The 21,930-nt window shown below is 51.5% G+C and overlaps 1 protein-coding gene across 1 annotated transcript in view; it reads right to left on the bottom strand.

The window, feature by feature from the left end:
- Positions 1–21,930, bottom strand: part of KCNH6 (potassium voltage-gated channel subfamily H member 6) — a 94,011-nt gene that overhangs the window by 63,426 nt on the left and 8,655 nt on the right. The window lies entirely within an intron of this gene.

Below are 21,930 nucleotides of genomic sequence, written 5' to 3' on the forward strand. Positions count from 1 at the left end.
AGAGTTAACTCTGAGCAGGGGCCGGGGGTAGAAAGGCAAGGAGGGAGAAGGAAGTGAGGAGGACAGGACACTGGGCGCAGGGGAATGAAACAGAAAGGGGTAATGGAGGAGAGATGGGGGATGGGCTGGAGGGGGAAAATGAATCAGGGAGCGAGGAGAGGGAAAGCACAGCGCTGGCCTTTGAAAAAGAGAAGGAGCAGTGGAAAAAAACAGGGCAACAGCCCCATGTTTGCAAGTTTATCCAAATCTGATCCAAACCGTATTACCGCAGGGGTCTGTGACCCCAGGGACCTGGGTATTCAGGCAGCCACAGAATCTGACACCTCCTGCTTCCCCTGGCCTTGAAACACCACAAGAGAAGACACCCCCTGAGGTATTTGACATCTGCTCTGGCAGTTGGAGCCCAGCTCTTGTTCTCTGAACCCACACTCCCATCCCCAGCCAGGGATGCTGCCGCAGAGACCACAGGGTTCTGCTCCTTTACTGGGGAGAGGGTTTCCTATGACTTTAACATCACACTCTCTGGAAAGTGAGCTGATACCAAGCTTGTGGTTATGGGGACAGAGGCCTTCGGCTTGAGATCACTGGCTTAAATCCAGTCCAGGCTGGGATGAACCAAGAGTCCTTCCTAGGTGTTGGCTCTTCCAGGAGGTGGGTCCAAGTCCAAGTCCACTTCCTAGGTTACAAACCACCATGCATGAACGGCAGCATTGGTAGCAGGCTTGGTGGAGCGGCCAAGGACTGATCGGGCCCTGGGGAGTGAATTGTCTTTTCATCTCTAGCCTGGCTTCCCCTCTTCACCAGGTTGGTGGAGCAGCATGTGCGAGAAAACCTGTTCCAGCACTGCCCCTTCTCTACCTGTTCTGGGGATAGAGGGCTACAGGCGCTACTGGTTTGTGTGGGATGGAAAGAGAACAAGGAAGTGGTAGTCCCTTCCCGCTTGGAAGGGGAGAGGCCCCTGGAGAGCCATGGCATGAGGCCAGACTCCTTGCTCCACACACATACAGTTCCCCCCCGCCTCAAACTCTTGGAATAAGTTGCTCAACTCTTATTTTAACTTTCATCCTCCACCAGGTCTGACTCTGTTCCCCCGCTATGCCTGCCCATCTCCTGCTGGGCTCCGTCTGCTTGATGTAATGTCTCATTAGCACTTCAGAGCAATCTCTACCAGCTACAGTTAGCATCTCCTTCACCTCTGGTGCTCTGGGGAGCCTGTGTTTGGGGACCTGCTGGGGCGCTGTGGGTGACAAAAGGCTGACTAATGAAGGGAATCAGCAAGTTCTGTCTTTATCCGCCAACCAACGCGCTCCTTTCATCTAACCCTTTATTGGCTGGCTATCCAGCTATATCTTCTCTATCCACCCAATCTCTGTCCAGCCAATATACTTGGTCTAAGCATTTATGAGCTGCCTCTAACTGGTCCTTATTTAGGTGCCTAACTGGGATCAGAGGCAAAGTGGAGGGGTGCAATTCTACTGCGATCGGCGACACGTCGGTGGCAGCTCTACCACCGCCGCTTCTTTGGCAGCAGGTCCCTGAGTCCCTGGTGGAGAGAAGGACCTGCCGCCGAATTGCCACCGCCACTTCACTCATTCTTCGGCAGTGGCAATTCAGCACAGAGAGGAAAAGGATATGAACCAGAAACAAAACTAGGGAAAGCATGAGTAGCAGCGAGAGGTGCAATGTTTCTGTTCCACGGGTTAAAGCAGCTGATATTTCCCTTAAGCTTAGCTCCATGATTTAGAAACTAGGCTGCAAACATGCCATTCTCAGGAGAGCCCCAAGTGCTTCCTGATTCAGGTCACGTTAGAAACACCACAGTGCTTCAGTTCTTCCATTTCCTGTCCCAATGGAAAGCAGGATGTATAGAGGCAGTGGTCACACAGCTGAACATGACCTCCCAGTGCGACACAGTGGCCAAGAGCTAATGCAATCCTGGGATGTGTGAACAGCGAAATCTTGAGTAGGAGTAATTCGGTTACTTTACTTCTGTATTGGCTCTGGTACGACCACTGCAAGAAAACTGTCCATTTCTGGTGCCTACAACTCAAAAAGGATGTTGATAAATTAGAGAGGGCTAAAAAAAGAGCCACAAGAATGATTAAAGGATTAGAAAACCTGCCTTAGAGTGACAGAGTGAAGGAGATCCATCTATTTAGCTTAACAAAGAGAAGGTTAAGGGATGATTTGATTACAGTTTAAGTATCTACATGGGGAACAAATATTTAATAATGGGCTCCATCCAGCAAAGAAAGGTGGAACATGATCCAATGGCTGGAAGTTGACGCTAGACAAATTCAGCCTGGAAATAAAGGTGTAAATATTTAATGATGAGAGTAATTAACCACTGGAACAATTTACCAAGGGTTGCAGTGGGTTCTCCATCACTGACGATTTTTAAAATCAAGATTGGCTGCTTTTCCGAAAGATCGAACTTCCCCAAAATAATTCCTAGAGTCTATGATCTAGTCTGACTTCCTGAACAACACAGATGACCACAGTGGTCCTTTCAGGTCTTTGAATCTGTGCATCCATCCAGCTTCTTCTCATAGAAGAAAGGATGCAAGTTCTAGGAGGTGGTTTGGATCAGTCCTTGTTTTCCATCCCAAACAAGTTGGCTTATTTCTAGGACAAAGCCCATCAGAAAGCAGATTTGCTCCTGCTTGCACATGTTGGAAATGCAGTTCCACAGCTTTTCTAACAGGAATGTAATCACAGCTTCCCATGCAACACCCACCCTGCTGTCTAACACATATGGGGTGTGTAAAGGTGTTAATTTCTCCTTGATTGTGACTTTTCCGTCCTGTTTTGATCGTTGAGAAGCGTGAGCAGCTACAACATAGAATTATAATGTGGGCCTGACAGACACACACAGGAAATTGCAAAACAAAGGCCAATTCTGCTCTCACACTTAGGAGGGGGTTACTCCAGATTTACACCAGACTGGGCGAGTCAGAATCAGCCCCAGAGGCTTTGGTGTTGGCAGCAAACAATTCACCATGTTTTATCATTCCCTCTCCACACAGATCCAGAGTCACACTCCTGCTTCAGGCATAATGTTACCTCCACCTGCAACATCTTCTATAAGACGGTTACACATTGTTGTCTATTACATGGATTCTCGCACCTTCCTCTAAGACATCTGGACTTTTTCCAGCGTGGAAATGCTTCTAAGCAGTATAGTCCAACAGGCATTTCCTGTACTAAGAAATACTACAATTTTAACGACCACTAGAGGGCATCCTCCACACTGAGCCTTTACCAAGCCCATAGAAACTGTTTATGGACTCACGGACTGGGTTGGATTGTGCCAACCCTACAGGAAGACACGTCTCTCTTCCAGGAGCGTTTCTGCCATAGCAAACACTCAAGACATTTGATTAGATCCCAGTGTCCACCTCTTGGAAACACAGCACCACAATTCAGGGGCAAACGGGCAGGGGCCTCTCTCTGTGCTTCACTTCTCTCAGCTAAAGAGAAGCCAACCTGCTGCTGTGCAGGCAGTGGCAGGGTATTTCCACAGCAGCGCTGGGTTGGCAGGAGGGGCATGAGAAGTGGGTGAAAGCTGGCAGGAGTGCGGCCCATCTGCCACAGACAAAGAGCGCAGCCCATGGGAGCAGGAGGAAAGCTGTGCAGAGCAGGTTCGGCCACCTCAACTCCATTGCCAAAACCACCACATGGAACCTTCTCCCTCTTCAGGCCGGGTCACGGCTGGTGGGTGGCCTTGCCCCAGGCTGCCGCCCTGCTGTTTATTTAACATTCATGTCTCTGACGTTGTGATCAGAGAGGAGGCTGGGAAAGGCTCTGGCTCAACTGCCCCGGAGACCAGAGCCCTGATTTTATCCACAGGATGGGCACAGCAGCAGCACAAGTTCCTCCACATGCAGTGTCCCTTCCTAACCCGCCTCGGCCCCAACCTGATGGGGCCACACCAGGCCATGGGGAGGAGTTCAGTCCCCATGGCTCACTGAGTCTCTGGCCAAGGACAGAGGCCCCATTGCCATGGGAAGGGCTTGGATGTGGTCTCCTGTCCATTAGGAACTGCACAGAGATCCACCAGCTCCTTTTACCTCTCAGCCAATCGGTGGCCTCTGTGAGAGCCCCTTTCAATTGCTATTGACCTGGGCAGGCCAAAGGCCCCCAGATCAGTTAACCCCACCCCCAGCCAGCCAGAAGCCTGGCCTTGCCTGCTACTGTAGATAAATAGGGGGCTTGAGTTTCCCAGCCCCTCCTGTCTCTTAACCTTGATAAAGGCAAACATTTAATAACATAAAAATATCATCATAATAGGAGCTGCCCTCCTCCCCCCTCCACTAGCTTATCCCCTGCAGCAGCTAGAATGGTTAATCTATTTGGCTGTATCACCAGTATTAAACTAATCAACGGGACACAGGGTTTTCCAGGAGTTGGAGACAAAAGCGGCATTGTTATGAATATTAAAAAAAGCAAGCTATTAATCTGCCCCCGGGAGTTATCACTGAGTCCCCGCTCCCCAGCCTGGTTTTAATCCGCAGAGTCTCATGGCAGAGTAGCTAAATCTACATCAGGGTTATATAACAGAGCCCACGAGCTGGCAAGGGCATGGAGGTGAAAGATCCCAGTGGGACCAAACTGGGAGAAAGATTCGGGACCAGTCATTCTAGTGCTCAGCGCCCACCAGCGGGGCTAGGTTTTCCCAACCGCCTAGCACCTGCCATGCAGAGAGCGTCAAAATAAAATAAAATAAAAAATAAAAAAAAAATCAGGCCTCCCATTTCAGTGCCCATGTGTCCCACTGCAGTGGGCCCACCCCGAGGCCTCTCCCAACGAGACAGCATTTGCAGATGGTGAAGGCTGGACTGGATGGGCTGAGTCTTTCACTGTTACTTTTTGCCTCCTTGATTTTCCATCTCATCGGGGCAACTAATGGGCATTCACAACGTTAAATGCCAGCCAGGCTCCCTGTCTGATGATCAGGTATCTTCAGGGAAAACATGTTCAGACGGAGAAACTAACAAGATCTACATGTTGAGTTTAGTTTAGCACCAAAATAGCCTTCTAGCAATTTTACAGAAATGATGGTTCATGTGCTTACTCCCCGCTGGAAATAAATAACCATTAGTGGCCACCAATCTCTCATAGAATAAGCATAAACAGCCACTGAGGTAATAAAGCAGGCCCATGCTATCAGTGCACCATACAATATATCATTGTATATTCTCCACATATGGATCCACAGATCTCAAAGCGCTTTCCCAAAGTAGGTATCGTTGTCTCCTTGGTACAGATATGGAAAGAAAGGGACAGAGAAGTGAATTAGCCAAGCTCACCTAGCTGGTCACTATCGGAGCCAGGAATCTGGATTCCCAGGCTGGGCCCCTGTTCACTCAGTCCATATGCCTGAACAGCCTAGGAAGTAATCTTTGACTCCTAATAGTCTAGGATGCATTCAGTGGCAACCATTCACGAGCACACGTCAAGGGCCAAAGCTGAGACTTTAATGTGAATCTAGGGGCAATGACCTTTCCGCGGACACATGGCACAGCCTCAGAGTCCTAACAGGCTCGGAGAAGTTTGGATGGGCCTGTTTGTATGTTCAAACACCCTCGTTACACCATGGAGATAAAGAGACTTATTTCTTGCAAAGCAAGTGGGATTCATCTAATCAATAAATCTCAGCACGCACAGCGCCATGGGCAGATGGCACTATAAAGAACCCTGGCCAACAACCCTATACAAACTGCCTCTGGTATGGGCTGGGGCAGGACGAGAGGAATTCGGATTCTCAACCCCCCTGTGTTGCCTCAGGAACCCCAGACTCAGGTGCACCCTGGAGAACCGCTTATGACTGAGGCATGAGAATGGGGCTGGGGTTCTCATGCCTCAGTCATAAGCAGTTCTCCAGGGTGCACCTGAGTCTGGGGCTCCTGAGGCAACACAAGCATCTCTCCCCAGAGATTGCCCCCTCCTCATGATTGCACCCAGCTTGCTTGCCAGGGGTCTCTCCCGCAAATAGCACAGTGGAGCAGCAGCAGATAGAGATCACGAGAGAAAGGGCAGGGGGGCAGAAACTGAGTGATCCTCCCCTAGTTTGGCAACGTGAGGGAGGGGCTCAGAAAGGGTGAAGGTAGAGACAGCCTCCCCTCAGCGGCCGTGTGCAGTGTGTGTACACACAGTTTCCCTGACAGTTCTTAAAGTGGTTTGAAAAAAGCAGCAGGGAGGGTCTCGACCCTCACATCTGCCATCCCTCTGCCCAGTAATTAATTCTGCCACCCAACCCCCACCAAATCAGTCCTGTCCCCCTTCCTCCCTCCAATCAATTCTGCCCCACCCTCAGCCATTTGCCTCCACATCTATTCTGCCACTCTGGCCCTTCCTCAGTCCAGCCCCCCCCAAACCCCACCTCTGTGCCTCCTGTAGCTCTCAGGGCTCCTCACCCCTCTCCCCTGCCCCAGGCCAGGCCTTGCAGAGAAGGAAGGAGCAGATGCTGCTCACATTACAGGAGGATGGAGCAGAGCTGCCCTGAGCTGCAGGGTTCTTCCTCCCCTCCTGTGAAAATAGCTTCAGGTTGGGAGGTGGGGGGGGGGGGAGAAAATCTGCCTGCGTCCTGTAGCAGCTTTGATTGGTTGCTCTGCCCCAGGAGGCGGGCACATGGGGTGGACAGCCAATCAAGGAGGGCTCAGATTCACTAGGGAGCTGGAGTTTCTTCATCATGATGAAGAAGGCTCCAGCTCAGCCAAAGTGAAAGAAGTCACAAGAGGTGGCAAAGCCGACTATCCACTTCCTCATCTTCCTCCCCTCCATGGTCAGCTCCGCTGTGCTGGAGGGTGCAGTCAGTGCAGCCCTCATGCCGGTTAATGAGCCCAGCCGGGCTGCAGCAGAACAGCCCAAACGGCTGCAAGGAGCCAACAGGTCTGCATTTAAGCTCAGCAATAGGTCGCTAGCTGCTCAATGCTTACACCGGTCTCTCCTGTCCCAGCCTTGTTCCTAGCCCAGCTCCTGTCCCACTCCAGCTCTGCTCCCACTCTTTGCTTGCCTTCTGGGTCCTGCTCTAACTACTAGGCCAGACTGTCCAATCCCTGACAGCTATCCCCCTCCCTGACATTGTGTGTGTGTGTGTGTGTGTGGCGGCGGGTAAGAGGGTGAATAAGTTTGCCTAGATCTGCATCTGCTTATGAACTCTGACCTGGACTAACAGTTCCCTCTACTAGAAATGGGGGGTGTGTGTGCCTCATTCTCCCCAAGTCCCCATCCAGGACAGGCTACAGGTGACTGAACCTCCATTCCACAGGATCATCCTACATTCCTATAGCTGCCTTTCACATCCCGAACTGGAGCAAAAAGTCAAAATGTTGACATTTCCTGCCACATGAGAATTCTGAAAAGTTTGTTTCAGAAACACCAAAAGGCTTCATTTCAACTTGATTGATAGATCATCTCATTAATAAAAGCTGAAGTTGAAAGCAATCAAGTTGACATGAAACACGGGTAATTTCCCATTGAAATGTTGGCAAAATCAATACGTTCCCACGAAACATTTCAATTTCATCCAATCACTTTCCGATGGAAAAAATTCAAAATGTTTGACCAGCCCAAGAACAAGTCGTGGGTACCAGCACCATCCTTGCCCACCTGAGCATCTGCCAGCAGGTAAAGCCGGGAGCCATTTGAAACACTTGCAAGCCTCCTTTTGCCTCTCTCTCCCGAGACAGCAGCGCAGTCAGCTGGCTTTGGACGCAAGAGCCTGGCGGTTTTACACAGCTCTGGGTAATGAGCATCAGGTTTCTGGCGCACAGGTGCCATTACAGCTTCACACCATTTAAAGATATCCCAGTAACATGAAACCAGCGAGAAAGCTGGGACCATTCTTCCCCTGCTCAGCACAGATGGCCCATCAGATCCCACACCTACTGCTCACCAAAAGCGCGGCAGCAACAGTAACCTGGGCTGGAGCACAGGTTTTCCTCGCAGTGGGATGGACCTCACATGGACTCAGGGGGGCAGAACTTAAAGGGTGAGGAAGGAAGCTCACACACACACGGAAATGTTTGTGTGACACCTTCCCACTGGATGTTTTGCCTAGAGTGACTCAAAGGAGCACGGGCCATGGGATGAAATTAAGCAGAGGAAAACTGACCCAATCAAGGAAATATCTGGCAGCAGTGGCTGGAATCTGGAAGTGCCAGAGATCTATTGGGAGTGGAAGTCACTTGAGATCAGGCTTCTCCATACTACTGAGGAATCCCTAGGGGACAGGTGTGTTGGCCAGGGAGTGGGAACAGGAGGACTAGGGCCTGGATGCACAAAAGAAATTAGATGCCTATGTCTCTGTTTTAGGCTCCACTGAAACACACAAAATGAATCTGGTAGTTGCCTAAAAACTCACTCTACACAAGTTTACTCTACAAGTAAAAATTCCCTAGATGCTGATTTTTCTGCCTCTGAGCATGTGCACGGCTGCCCCCCCACCCCAGGTGGGCAACACTCACCTCCCAACTAAGCCCCAGCACAAGTCACAAACCAGGGAAGATAGGTGCACAGCTGCCTAAGTCACACACAGGGCTTGATCCAGTAGGTTTGCTCAGAGGCCACCTACCAGATTGGACCCTTCAAGTGAGTTCACACGAAAGAGCCAGGGGAGCAGAAGAGGAAGAGAAAATCCCTCATAACTTTCACCCCGGTGGTTATGGTACTTACTGGGGATGGGAGACCCTGGGTTCGAGTGCCCCAGTGCAGCCCCCCTCCCCCTAAGGATAAGGGATCTGTGCAATTAATTAAGTCTAAGGCAGGCTGCAAAGAGATTTCATGGAGCTGTGAGACTGGGCAACAAAACGGCAGATGAAATTCAGTGTTGATAAATGCAAAGCAATGCACCTTGGGAAAACAATGCCAGCTATACATATAAAATGATGGGGTCTAAATTAGCTGGTACCACTCAAGACAGATCTTGGAGTCATTATTTATAGTTCTCTGGAAACATCAGCTCACTGTGCAGTGACAGTCCAAAAAGTGAAGAGAATGTTAGGAACCACTAGGAAAGAGACCGATAAGACAGAAAATATATCATAATGACACTATATAAATCCAAGGTACACCCACACCTTGAGTAATGCATGAAGTTCTGCGTTCCCCATCTCAAAAAAGAAATGGGAATTGGAAAAGGTACAGAGGACTGTGAAAATGATTAAGGGCATGGAACAGCTTTCATATGAGGAGAGATTAAAAAGACTAGGACTGTTCAGCTTGGAGAAGAGAAGAGTTGTATCCTGTCTCAGAGAGGTCTATACTATCATGACCGGTGTGGAGAAAGCGAATAAGGAAGGGTTATTTACTCCTTCACAACACTAGAACCAGAGGTCACCCAGTGAAATTAATAGGCAGCAGCTTTAAAACAAAAAAGGAAGTACAGTACTTCCTCACACAATGCACAGTCAACCTGTGGAACTCATTGCCAAGGGAAGTTGTGAAGGCCAAAAGTAGAACGGGTTCAAAAAAGAATTAGGCAAGTTCCTGGATGATAGCTCCATCAATGGCTATTAACCAAGATGGTCAGGGAGCAACCTTATGCTCTGGGTGTCCATACCAATGATTGCCAGAAGCTGGGAGTGGATGATGGGATAGATGACTCCATGGTTGCCTGCTCTGTTCATTCTCTCTGGGGCACCTGGCATTGGCCACTGCTGGAAGACAGGATACTGGGCCAGATGGACCATTGGTCTGACCCAGTGTGGCCATTCTTGTGTTCTAACAGAGATCTGGCACCTCTAAGGTGAGTCCTCTAACTGTTGCACACTGCGGTATTCTGACATGGGCTTCCCCCATTCTCTCCTCTTGAAGCTGTTACACTCTGGCTAACCAATTAAAGAGTCATTAGAGCAGAGGACTGACTCCTAATGTGGGCGCCTGGGTTTCCCACATTAGTGGCAGGTGCTGTAACTGCTAGGCTGAAGGGTCATTCTCCTGCTTCTCTAACCCAGATGACTCCGAGGGAGAAGAATTGGCGGGGGGGAGGGGGAAGAGACAGAGAGCACAAGCAGGACAATGACTGGTGGTTAGAGCACTCACCCAGGATGCAGGATGCCCAGGATCCAGTCTCTCTGCTCCAAAGACTTGCACCCTGCTAACAAGAGTCTTCCCACCTGCCCAGGAAGTCATGTTCCCAGCTACTGTGCAGCCACACCCAACAGCACCTCTCTCTCCACATTCATGGTAGAGGAGCATCAGCACCTAACAGTGATTTCCAAGGCACCTAACCATCTGGCATGGTGCTGGTCAGCATCACAACACCTGCCTGCTTTTGGGTACCCAGGCCTTGGTAATCTAGTCTGGGAGTTTTCCTCATCCCACCCCCCCCAAATGTCTATGGTCCTGCTCCCTTCCCATTGCCCTCACACTTCAACCCTAATGGCAGGGCCCCCCTTCAGCCTGGCACTTGTATCCCTCCGAGGCTGCTCAGGTCCCTTCGATGCTGCATATTGCCGATGGGGCACTCAAGTGGCTTTGGCTGCAGGGAGAAGGGTGAGGGAACCAATCCCACCCCATCAACCCCTGGGATCCCAGCCAACTTCCAGCCAGACCCGAGGGGCTGGCAAAAGGCAGCCTAATGTGAGGCTCCAAGGCAGTGAATGATGCTGGATAACATGGGGCCTTTTGGCCTTTCCGTGCTAAACCTCTGCAGCCCTCAGGCATTAATGCAGCTTAGCTGGAAGCTGAGCACTGAAATTGGCAGCAATTAAACCGAGTGTCTTGATGCCATGGCACTCCTGAGAGCCCAGCCGGGTATAGCCTATGCACCGCTCTCCCATGCCCCAAAGGGGACGGGGGTCCTTTCATTGGAAATAGCCTTAGCGTGCACACCACATGGCCAGCGTCACACGCCCTTGCACAGAGTTTGGGGGCCCCAAGCTGGGAATTCCCAGGGCCAAGCACCACCGAGAAGCCTTGAGTCAGTGAGTGATTTGGGGCGGGGCTGGGGTGCCGAGCTGGTTTCATGAAACAGGCTCTTCGGGCCAGATCAAAGGGATCCTCTCAGCCAAAGCTCCCAGTGATTTTTGCAAGCATTTGGGGGCGCTCTGCCCCAGTCAGGATCAGGGGAAAGAGTGAGGCCCCAGGATGTATCCTGCAGAGACTAGAGATGGGAAAAGCCTGCTTTGGACCTAGGGGTGGAAAGCGCTGGAAGAGGGTGCAGTCAAGTGCCACAATCCCCATGTTACAACAGCAAACTGAGACGGAGGGAAAAATGACTCGCCTGAGGTCACCCAGCAAAGCAGACTTAAGGCTGAAATGCTGCTGTCAAAAGTCTGTGAGGCAGATTAGTACCGTAATGAACCAGCTATTGTATATGTGCAGTGCCCTCTGCAGGACTGTATTGGAACAGCTCACCTATGTGTCAGACACCCTACACTGCTAACAGCGAATGGATATTCTCCTTTAGTTCAAGCAATAGGAACCAGAGAGCAGAGTTCTCTCCCAGAGAAGTTCCTAGTGGCCACTGTGTGTAGCACAGCAACAAATATCACTGCTCAATAGCCTTATAATGGTTTTGGTAACCTGATCCTTGTTTCACAAAAGGGAAACTGAGGCACAGAGCGGGGACATGGTGCCACACCAAGGCGAGAGTCAGTGACAGTGCCAAGAACACAACCCTGCTCTCCCAACACTGCTAGACCTGATCCATCTCACAGCTCACCTGCCTCTCCCGTTAATAAGGAAAGAGGAATTTCACTGCATTTATATTGCATTAACCGAGCCCCATAAGGCTGGAGCTGAGGGGGTTTGTTACTCAGCAGGTACGATGGACAGATTCTGCTCCCAGCAGCAGGAACGTGTCATTCTTTGAGTCCTGTTTGGCGTCGGATGCTGGAGTCAGACACTGCATCAGTAACTGCGTATGTGCAGCATGGGAAGAGAGATGAAGGCACCCGCAGCCCCGAGTGAAGTCACTTCAGGTGAGGACCAGCCCCAGGGACATAAGTGAGTGTTTCTCTGTGACAGAATCTGCCTGCGGAAGCGTTAATAGGATAAAGATGCTGAGTGTGGAATTCATCCCATGTTGATGGACGGGTCAATGCGGGGACTGCTCCCATGCCAAAAAAAGGTCAGAGCCCTCTATCTACTCAATGACTATCCCGCCAGACAGGGAAAGAGAAATAACGTGGGGTCCCTTTACATGGGCCCCTGGCAATGCCAGGGCCTCCCAAATTTTGCTCAACCAAGGGCCACAAAAAAAAAGACAGTGCACTAGCTGCACTCAGCATACAAGCAGAGTGCAGCATCCCAGGAGAGGAGCAATTCTCAGACGCCAAGCTTCAGTGTGCATCATGGCCTGGCCACGGGCTGAGCTGCAGCACTGCATGCTGGGAGCTGTAGTGTCCACGGGGTTTATATACTGGAGAAGGGAGCTAACAGAAAGGCTGCCTCGGAGCTAGCAAAGTAGTAGCTACAATGATCACCGCCCCTGTTCCACCCTAGAGTGATCGGGAGCGATGTGATCGACCGGTTACAATGATTTAGATTGCAGCGGCACCTTGGAGACCCAGTCACAGACCAGGACCTCACTGTGCTTGGTGCTGTACAAAACACAGCACAAAGACACCTGCCTTCCCCAGAGAGCTCAAAGCCTATACTATTCCCAAGCCTTGAGATGAGTCAGACCACCCCAAAAAAAAAAAAAAAAAAAACACCACAAGATTGTAAATCTCAGGATTGTTAAGCCAAACAAAAAACTGCCTAGTAAATGCTGGGTTTTTTTTATTTGCCTTCTGAGGTTGTACTCAGGCCAAGTTTTCCAGTTTCTCTGCAGCTAGAAATGTTACTTTTAAAATGAAAGCAGAGATGCTCTCATATTCACATGACTCCAGGCACTGGGGCTTTAAGGAAAGCACCCAATATCACAGACTTGTAATAAAATTGAGAGCGTTCAGCTGGCAACATGGAGCTATCCGAGCTCTGTGGGCACAGCAGCTCGTCCTAGAACTTGCTTGGAGTAATGCACTCACGCCAGCAACCTCTATGAAGCTTTGTAAAAGACGCAGCCAAGGTGCTTGAATTGGCCCTGCCTTGGACCCTGTGCTGTCACTTACACTTGTGCCAGGTGGGTGTGAAATGCTCCCTAGTGGTGGGATTGACCAGGGAAGGCTGAATTTTAGCTCACTTTGACAACACATGGTGCCAGGCAGAGGAGATGCAGGCCCCGGGGAGGAGTTAGAGGTGGAAGCATTCAGGCTGGGTACCCAGGTACAGCTGCTTCCAGGAGCTCTGGGAGCAGTCGGATGTGCTCAGCTTTAATGTCCTAATGCCCCGCTTCAAAGACATATTGTAAACACCAGGAGCCTTAGATCAAGCATCACATCGGTCTCCCCTCACTGATTCTGCCTGGATCTCCACTGAACTCTCATATGGTCATTTACACCTGTGCCGACCAGCTGTAAAATACAACCAAATCAGTCACCTGGTGCAGATAAAAACTGCTGCCCAGAGTGCTGGGCAATGGAGACTCAGGTCTATTTTCTTTCCCAGAATAAATTCAATCCCCTTGCTGGAATCCAATGTCTCCTGGCTGCTCAGGGGCTCTAGCAACATGTTGAAAAGGTGGTGTTTATTCAACAGGGAAACCACCAGCACAGCTCCACCTGGGGATAGCCGGGAGAGCAGTGCCAGCAGGAAGGATCTCTCTTTGTACATCCCATCTCTGGGTTCAGTGTTAGCAACCTGGGTGGGAGAGCTTCTTGCTGTGGTCTTGTGCTGTGGGTTACCTCAGTGCAAAGTGGGTGTGAAATACTGCCACCCACTGGATAGGTGAGATTTTGCACTGGGGCAAGTTACAACACAAGGGTGCAAGGCAACCTTCCAGCCCCTACTGCAGCAGTGTGGCAGGGTAGCATTTTGCATGTGCTTTGCACCAATACAGATGATTGCACAAGGTGCAAGACAACGGAGAATCAGGCCCTGGTGCATCCAAAGCAGTTAGATGCCTAACTCGGCACTTAAATACCTTTGAGAATTCAAGCCTTGCTGTTCAACTCCAGCATTGTTTGAGAAGCCAACACAGAGCTTGGAAAAGCAGCAGAGCAAGGCAGATGCTTCCCTGCGGGAGGCCCAACCACAGAGAAAAGATGCTGCGGAGTTCCCATCACTCATTTTCTCCCCTCCCCTCCTGAGACAGATTGGGGAGGGGGACCCAAATGAAGCGAGTTTGCTGGGACCACTGCAATCCCTAATTCACAGCCCCATTTGGCCCCACCACTGATTGTCTCTGGCCAGTGAGGACTAGACCTGGGATAACAGAAGATGCTGCAGGTCAAGGCGGAGGAACATCCACCAAGCTGGGGTAGGGTGAAGGGCCAGGACCGGAATAGCTGGCTGTGCTGCAAATTATAACTGCTTTAATAGAACTGCACGAAGGAGGCTGACACACCAGCTGCCAGTGGCTTTAGCTGGTGTCATCAGTTTCATATTCATAAGCATCAGATGCCTGCAGATTACAAAGAAAACCACTCCACGCTAATAGAGGCTGCCAGCTGCTGCTCCCTGGGCTATGGGAATATTTCATCCATGTCTGGCATCCCTCACCAGCAAAGGGAAAATATTCCTATTCAGAGGCCTCCCCATCCCCTGCCTTTGGGCCTGATTCTCCCTTGGGCAGTATTTGCATCAGTGCAGACTGAGCATGAGCTGGGCACCCAGTGCTGATTTCCACCCACTTTGCACAGCTACAAGAGACAATGCAACGTTCAGGGCAATGGAAAACCAGGTCCTGTTTCGTCCATGCAGAGCCGGCCCCACATAGCCTAGAGCTGCATCTGAATTAGAAAGCGCCCCTCAGCAGACACCGCCACCAGGGTCTGGGGGATTCCACTCTCACGACCCCCCGGATTCCCTCCCACTAGCTTACAGACCAAAGCCAGCAGCACAGCATCTCCGCTCAGCACAGCCCCGTGATGCGTTTCTGGAAGCCCAGCATGAGGGCTGCCTCAAGAGGGTACAGGCCTGGGCGGTGGTGGAGTTTGGGGCCCTCCGAGGTACAGGAGGGAAACCAAATGCCAGTCTGCATCCAAGATCATGAACTGTAGCAACAGCTGCTTCTATTTGCAGGAACGCGAAGTCTCAGGCTGCCTCCATCATCTCCATCTTTCTCCTGGTGGGGGCACATTAGAGCAGAGCTACTCCCCGTGGTCCAGGAAGGGAAGAGGCCAGGAAACACTGCGTGAGCAGGGATGGATGGGCCTGTCGCCCTTGGTGGCTCCCTCCCTGCCGTGGGAGCTGCCTGAAGCAAATGATCTTGTAATTAACCTCCTGGCTCTCCTGCTTGGTCACTGTCAGGCATCTTGTAAGGAAATTAACTTTGCACTGATCGCTTGGCTTTGAACAGGGTGAATCAGGGATGCTGGACCAGCCTCGTCCAGGCTTCAGCTGCTTTCCAGTGGCCCCAGGACCCAGTGCGGGGCAGACTGGGAAGGACCCATCCCCCACATACCCACACTTATCCTTTTACCCCACCAGGTGCTGCTTGACAAGAGACTCGGATGATAGCACTGACCAGCTCATGCCTCTGGCTGCCGCATCCCCCCTCCACCCGCTGGCTATTGTGACTGCTCAACATGAGCTCCCTGGCTCCTGGGAGATCCCTTTTAAAGCACCAGGCACAAATGAAACTCAGGTCTGAGCAGGGCCGGCTCTAGGTATTTTGCCGCCCCAAGCACGGCTGGCAGGCTGCCTTCGTCGGCTTGCCTGCGGGAGGTCCCCGGTCCCACGGACTCAGCGGCATGCCTGTGGGAGGTCTGCCAAAGCCACGGGACTAGCGGACCCGCCGCAGGCATGCCACCGAAGGCAACCTGCCTGCCACCCTCACGGCGACTGGCAGAGCACCCCCCGTGGCTTGCTGGTGCCTGGAGCTGCCCCTGGGTCTGAGGAAAGCCATTCAAGCCACCCTAGCGAGTTTGCAGATGAAACTAAACATTCTCAAGAACGTGGAATCCCCCACCCCCATCCATCCAGGAGGGTGTTGACTCCAAAGCCTAATGGACTTGCCAACACCCCTCATTTATTTCACTGCTGACCCATTCAGCAACCCTCTGCCATTCCATCTAGAGGAGCATCTCCACTAACAGACACTAGAATCAGTATTGTAGTAGCATCCTGAATGCCCTAGTTCCAGGCCCTATGGTGCTAGGGGCTGGACAGTCAGTGAGAGAGAGTCCTTGCCCTGAAGAATTTACACTCTAAATAGACAAGCAGAGGGAAAGGTGAAGCATCTTGTCCAGAGGCACCTGCAGGGTGGGGAAATGGACCCACAGCTCCTGCACCAATGCCTTTACCCACTGGACCACACTGCCTCTCGAGCAGCAAAACTCGTATCTTGGGTAGGTCTCTAGGTACCAGTAGTCAGGGATGCACGTAACCACTAGGATTTCACGGTGCTTTGACCATGGAACGGCAGCTCCGTTACAAGAGCCAAAGTGACAGATGCTGAAGTCAGCAATGTCAAGTCCTCTCAAGGTGAGAATGCAGAGGGACAAGGTTATAAGCATTGTCTCTTCACTTTGCCCTCTGATAGCACCTTTCATCCAAGGACATCAAAAGGCTTTTCCTAGCAGCCAATCCTGAAGCAACCCCCCCGCCCAGTGATGTGATAAAGGGCAGGAGGAGGAGGAAATTGTGACACAGCTGGTCAGTGGTGAAGCTGGGAATAGAACCCTGTAGTCCAAAGGCTTATCTACACAGGACCACTCAGGAAAATGAATCCAAATTAACTAAAGGTGTGAATTTAATTCCAAATGTGAGCATCCACACAGGGGTTTAATATAGTTTAACTAATCCACTTTAAGGTAAGAAGGAGGCCCTGCTATCTTTGCGGTGCAGAGCAGACCTGCACCTTTAAGAACTCATGATCCACCGACTTACAAAGAGATGGTGCCACCTATGAGAACTCAGTAAACACAGTGAGAAGGATGTTGGCAGGTGGAGGTCCCAATGGCATGGGAACAATGACAGCTGCCAATATCAGTCAGCATCCTGCAGTGGTAGAGCCCAGAATAGGAGTCATGGGAAGGATCCAGAGGGGAGATGAATGTGGTGGGTCTGCCTTCCCGTTCTTGGCAGGGGAAGCTGTCAGCCCTCGAGCCCTTAGCCGGAGAACTGCTCCAGGATGAAGAGCCCTGCTTTTCAGAGCACCGGAGAGCAGGTGAGGTGGCTTTTCTTGCCACACCTGTCCTAATCAGCTCCCCTCTCTTGCAGCACAGCATGAGTCTGGAGCCAGCCATAAGGAATGCAAGCGGGAGGAAGCAGAACTTGTGACAAGGGATCATTTTTGTCTTTACAGAGGATCCAATGCATTACTACGTGGCAGGAGGCGTTACTGAGTCTGAGATAGAAGCAACAGACTTGGATGAGAAGCTCTGAGCCCAAGCAGCCCCTGTCCCATCACAAAGCCCATGTGTGGATCTGAATTCACCAACTCTGGGATGGCGGGGCTCAAGGGTGCTGTTTGGACCTGCCTCTGCGTTCCTCTGATGCAGCCTGTGTTGGAAGGGGGATCTCTCACCCTTTCAGGAAGTTGCACTGAGTGAACCAATAGAGCTGGAAAGATCTATTAGATTACATGTCCCTGAGATGGGTAAGCAACCAGCCCATCTCATGGCATCCTTCCTCTGATGGGCCATTACCCTGTACTGATCCACCCTGTCCAAGGGATAGCTGAGTCACACACATGTCAATGGGCACACACACACACACACTTATTGCTTCTGGACCCAGTGCAAATACCACACCCCTCCCTCACAGTTCTGACGCTCATCACAGTTTCCTCAGTGGGTAAATGCCAGCAAGCAGCATAGCACCCAGCAGTGGCTCCTTTCTAGTCAAAGGAGCGGCTGTATCTCCACTAGGTATCACCATGGCTCCAGCAGGCCGTAAAAAGCAATGCAACAAGCAGGCGAACTTGCCGGGCCAGCTGCACTGCAGTCAGAAATGGCAGAGCCTAGAGATTGGTGGCGACGTTATGAAAAAAATAAAAAAAAGAAAAAAGAGGATTATTGGATTTGGAGCCTCCACTGTGTAATTAAGCGGCAGGTCCCTCGAACGCAAGCCCCTTTCACTGCTGATAAACCCCATCTATAATGGGCTGAATGCTCACAAGCAGAGCGCTGCGGGGAGACAATGCTCCCCTTGAAAAGCCTAGTGCCAGTGGGGCAGGGTTTTAAAAATAGACATGAACAGCTTTTTTCGAGGCATTACAGAAAGCGGCAGCCACTCTCCCAGGTTAAGTGCTGAACTGGTTGAGCTTCTCTTGTGGCCAGCAGAACACTGCACAGAGAAGAAGGGGGAGGTTAAGGCTGGCTTAGGGCACCCTGGGGTGGGGAAAACCACTGGGGAGAATTTCCAACATTCTCATACAGTGGTAACACCAGGGAGCCCTGGCCCTCTTCACTTCTAGCTCGCAGGGTCCATGCAGGTGGTTGCTGAAGACTCACCTCTTCTGAGAGAGCTTTGGTGGTGCCTCTGTGAAGTGAGTCAGCACAGAGGGTTCCCAGCCACTTCCTAGCGGACAGGGGTCCCTATTGCCCAGAACCAGCCTGACTGACCCAAGCCAAGGGGCCAGTTAGTGCAACTCAGCAGATGCCGCAAGGACTGAACTGCCCATGGAGGCAGAGCTCAGGATCAGCCTGACAACACGGTGCAGAATAGGAGGAGCTTCTAGCTGGATAAACAGAGGGCACCATTCACCAGGGCTGTCAATCTGGTACCTTCCCCCAGTATAAAGCACAGGAGGGAGGGGCATGCTGGGACCCATGAACATCAGGGGCCAGAGTTTCAGTGCTGGATTCTCTTTGAGCCACCCCACCCCAACTTAAATGGGGATGCAAATCTGACTGCCTAGACATCCGAGCACCCAGCCTGTGCCTACAGAAATGGGGTCAAGTCTCCATTACAGCTCAAGCCCTGAGGCCCAGACAATGCAGTGGCTCAGTCGGGCATACTGCACCAGCCCGGCCTCGCCCATCTATCTGGGCTGCCTGTAGTCAGAACGTCACTGTAGCTGTGGTTTGTCAGTTTAATAGGCACCTCAGGATTCTCTCTCCCCCGGTGGTTGCAACAATCAGTCTCTGAGCAGGGCTGGCAGAGAGACCTTTCCCTCTTTAAGGAGCCCTGGCAAACACCAAAGGCAAGAGGAAAAATCTCTATCTACAGCCTCTGAGCAACTCCGGCCACCCATCCTGTAACATCAGCGCTCTGGCTCTCCTCCTGCTGCCACTTAATCACACTGCGCTTGCACAGGCTGTCTCCCCAAGGTCTGTCTAGCGGAGATGCTGAAGGAGCTTTGCACCTTGCAGGATCAGGCCCTTAAGACACACCCATGCTTAGCTCCTCATAGTCAGTATGCACTGTCTCTTTAATGGGAAGAAACCCCCACCCCTAGGGCAAAGGGACACAGTAGATCCTTCTGAGAAGACAAGACCCCTGTGCCCTAGTTCTCTGGCTCTTAAAGGGAACATGCAGGGCGATAGACGCTACCCTGGTCACTAAAGCTGCTTAGCGAGAGGGGCAAATCACCAAACACCAGATTTTAAACTAGAATAAGAGCAATTAAGAACCCTGCAAGAAGAGAGACTCTGATAAGGTCTGTGTTACTGATGCGTGCGGCAAGTCACTGGTAATGGGAGGCCTCCAGGAATGCAGGGGGAGCAGAATCCAGAGCTGCAGAAAGGGAAGTGTTATTTCCCCTTGGTAGGAGAGTGGTGAAAGTCACCCTCATTCAAACGGGAACAGCATTCACCGAGTCCTAATCTGGGCCATCAGCCTCCTGGTGCACAGCAGCTCTTGCTGACCTACGGCAGCGCCATGCCGGGTCACCCAGGCAGTGAAACAGGGACAGGTGAGATAAGAGGTGCTGTGGCCAGAAGGCAGGGCACTGGGATGGCAGACAGGACACCTGGGTCCTAGTCTAGGTATCTAAAGCACTTATACGTGTCCCCCTCACTTCTGTCTTTAAGGCCTTTAGCTTCACACACTCCGGGGAGGCAGGGCCATGCAATTATCCCCATTTGAGAGACAGAGAACCGAGGCACAGAGGTGGAATGTCTTGCCCAATGTCACAAAGGCCAATGCCCTTCCTGTCTATTCTGAGCTTCCCTGCTGCATGACCTTGAGCAAGTCACTTAAGGTCTGTTTTCCTCCACCCTGCCCCCCCATTCTCCTCACCTTTCATCTGTCTAGTTGTAAGGTCTTCGGTAGGGTAATCAGATGTCCCAATTTTTGGGTCTCTCTTATATAGGCTTCTATTACCCCCCACCCCCATCCTGATTTTTCACATTTGCTGTCTGGTCAGGTCACCCTATCTTTAGGGCAGAGTCTGTCTCTGGCCTGGTGTTCATACCTAGAACAATATTCCTCACTCCCACATCTCCACTGGGGTTTCAAGGAGAAAAAACTAATAAGGTGCCTCGGGCTGTTTACAAAACAAGATTTGCATATCTAGCGAGTACCTAATGTTCTAAGCCCTCTCCCAGGGGAGCACCTATCGGCTGCGGCTGGGGCTCCGTATGCTGCCTCTTTGCAGCATCAAGCCCTCAATGTTTAACTAACTCCCTGCAGCATTAGAATTAATCACTAGCATTTCCCAGCAAAGCTTCATTTTCATCTTAACGTAATTCCATCTGCGCCAGCACAAGCCACCTTCTGCTGGGGGGAAGCAGAGCTTGGAACCCGCTGGCAGAAGGCTGCCTGGGTACAGCGAGACTGCGCTGGCCGAGGGGAAGTGGAGCCGTGAATTAACAGTCAAGTTTCTGCTCGGTCGGCGCTTGCAGGGCTTGATCCAAAGCCCACAGACGTCAGTGAGTGTTGGCTCATTGATTTCTAGGGGCTTTGCATCAGGAGGAAGTTTAAATAATATCATGTTCTCCTGCTTATGGAATGCACACACCCACTGGGTGTGATGTTCTGTCTCATCTGGTGGCACCGAGACCACTTAGAGAGAGAGAGAGAAAATGAATCTGCTCTACAGCCCTAGCTAACAAGCAGTTGCATTTGAGCTCATGCTGTAGATGCTCATGCACTAAGCTCCAGAGGCCCCAGGTTCAATCCCACCTGCTGACAACCAGGGTCTGTCAGTGTTACATTTATACCCTAACCAATCAGATTACAGGGCAGAGCCATGGCCCATCCTGTAATGTGCATCAAAAGTCTTGTTTTTGCTTTAAAAAGCCCCCTCTCTCCCCAGCTGCTTGTGTGGAAGGAGGAAGCCTTGTTTGCCACAGCTGGCATCAGAAGACTGGTAGTGCACCAAATCTGAGCCCCATCTCCCTGACCAGAGGAGTCAGCTACTCCAGGGGCAGCAGGATATAGTCAGAGCCCTCCCTGACCCCAAGGAGCCCAATTTTGGGCACTGCACCCATGGGCGTATTCTAAGGGAGGAAGGATGGTGCAGTGGTTAGGGTGCAAGTCTTTGACCCAGCTTCCACTCCCTGCTCTTCTCCAGACCTCCAGTGGGTGACCTCGGTATCTCTGTGCCTGTGGACGAGCAGATGTCCCCTCAGCGCATGCCCTTGAGGCAGGGTGTGGTGTTGCAGACACCCCTTGTCTAGGGCTGACAACCGCTCTGGCCGTGTAGTGGTCTCCTTGGGACTTGGCCATCTGGCCAGGTGGCTTTTAGCCCCACCCCTTCTGGGGTAACAAAGTCCAACCCACAAGAGTCCAGTGTCCTTTACCTCAGGTTTCAGCCCCTGATGCTGGGCCCCATGGGCCTTCAACCCTCAGGGCTTCAAAAGTTCTTATCCTCTTCTGTCAGAGGGCTTTGCACCACCTGCCCCATGGGCTGGTGGGGTAACCCTATCCCTCCCTCTCCTCTGGGTTCCAGCCCAGAGACCCCATAGCGAGCAGACAAGGTCTGTCTAGTCAGAGTCACCCCTGCAACCACCCTCAGCCTGTCAGCCAGCCTTTCCCATAGCCCCTTCC

Source organism: Chelonoidis abingdonii, chromosome 21 (genome assembly GCF_003597395.2).
Source record: "Chelonoidis abingdonii isolate Lonesome George chromosome 21, CheloAbing_2.0, whole genome shotgun sequence".
NCBI classification, from domain to species: domain Eukaryota; kingdom Metazoa; phylum Chordata; order Testudines; family Testudinidae; genus Chelonoidis; species Chelonoidis abingdonii.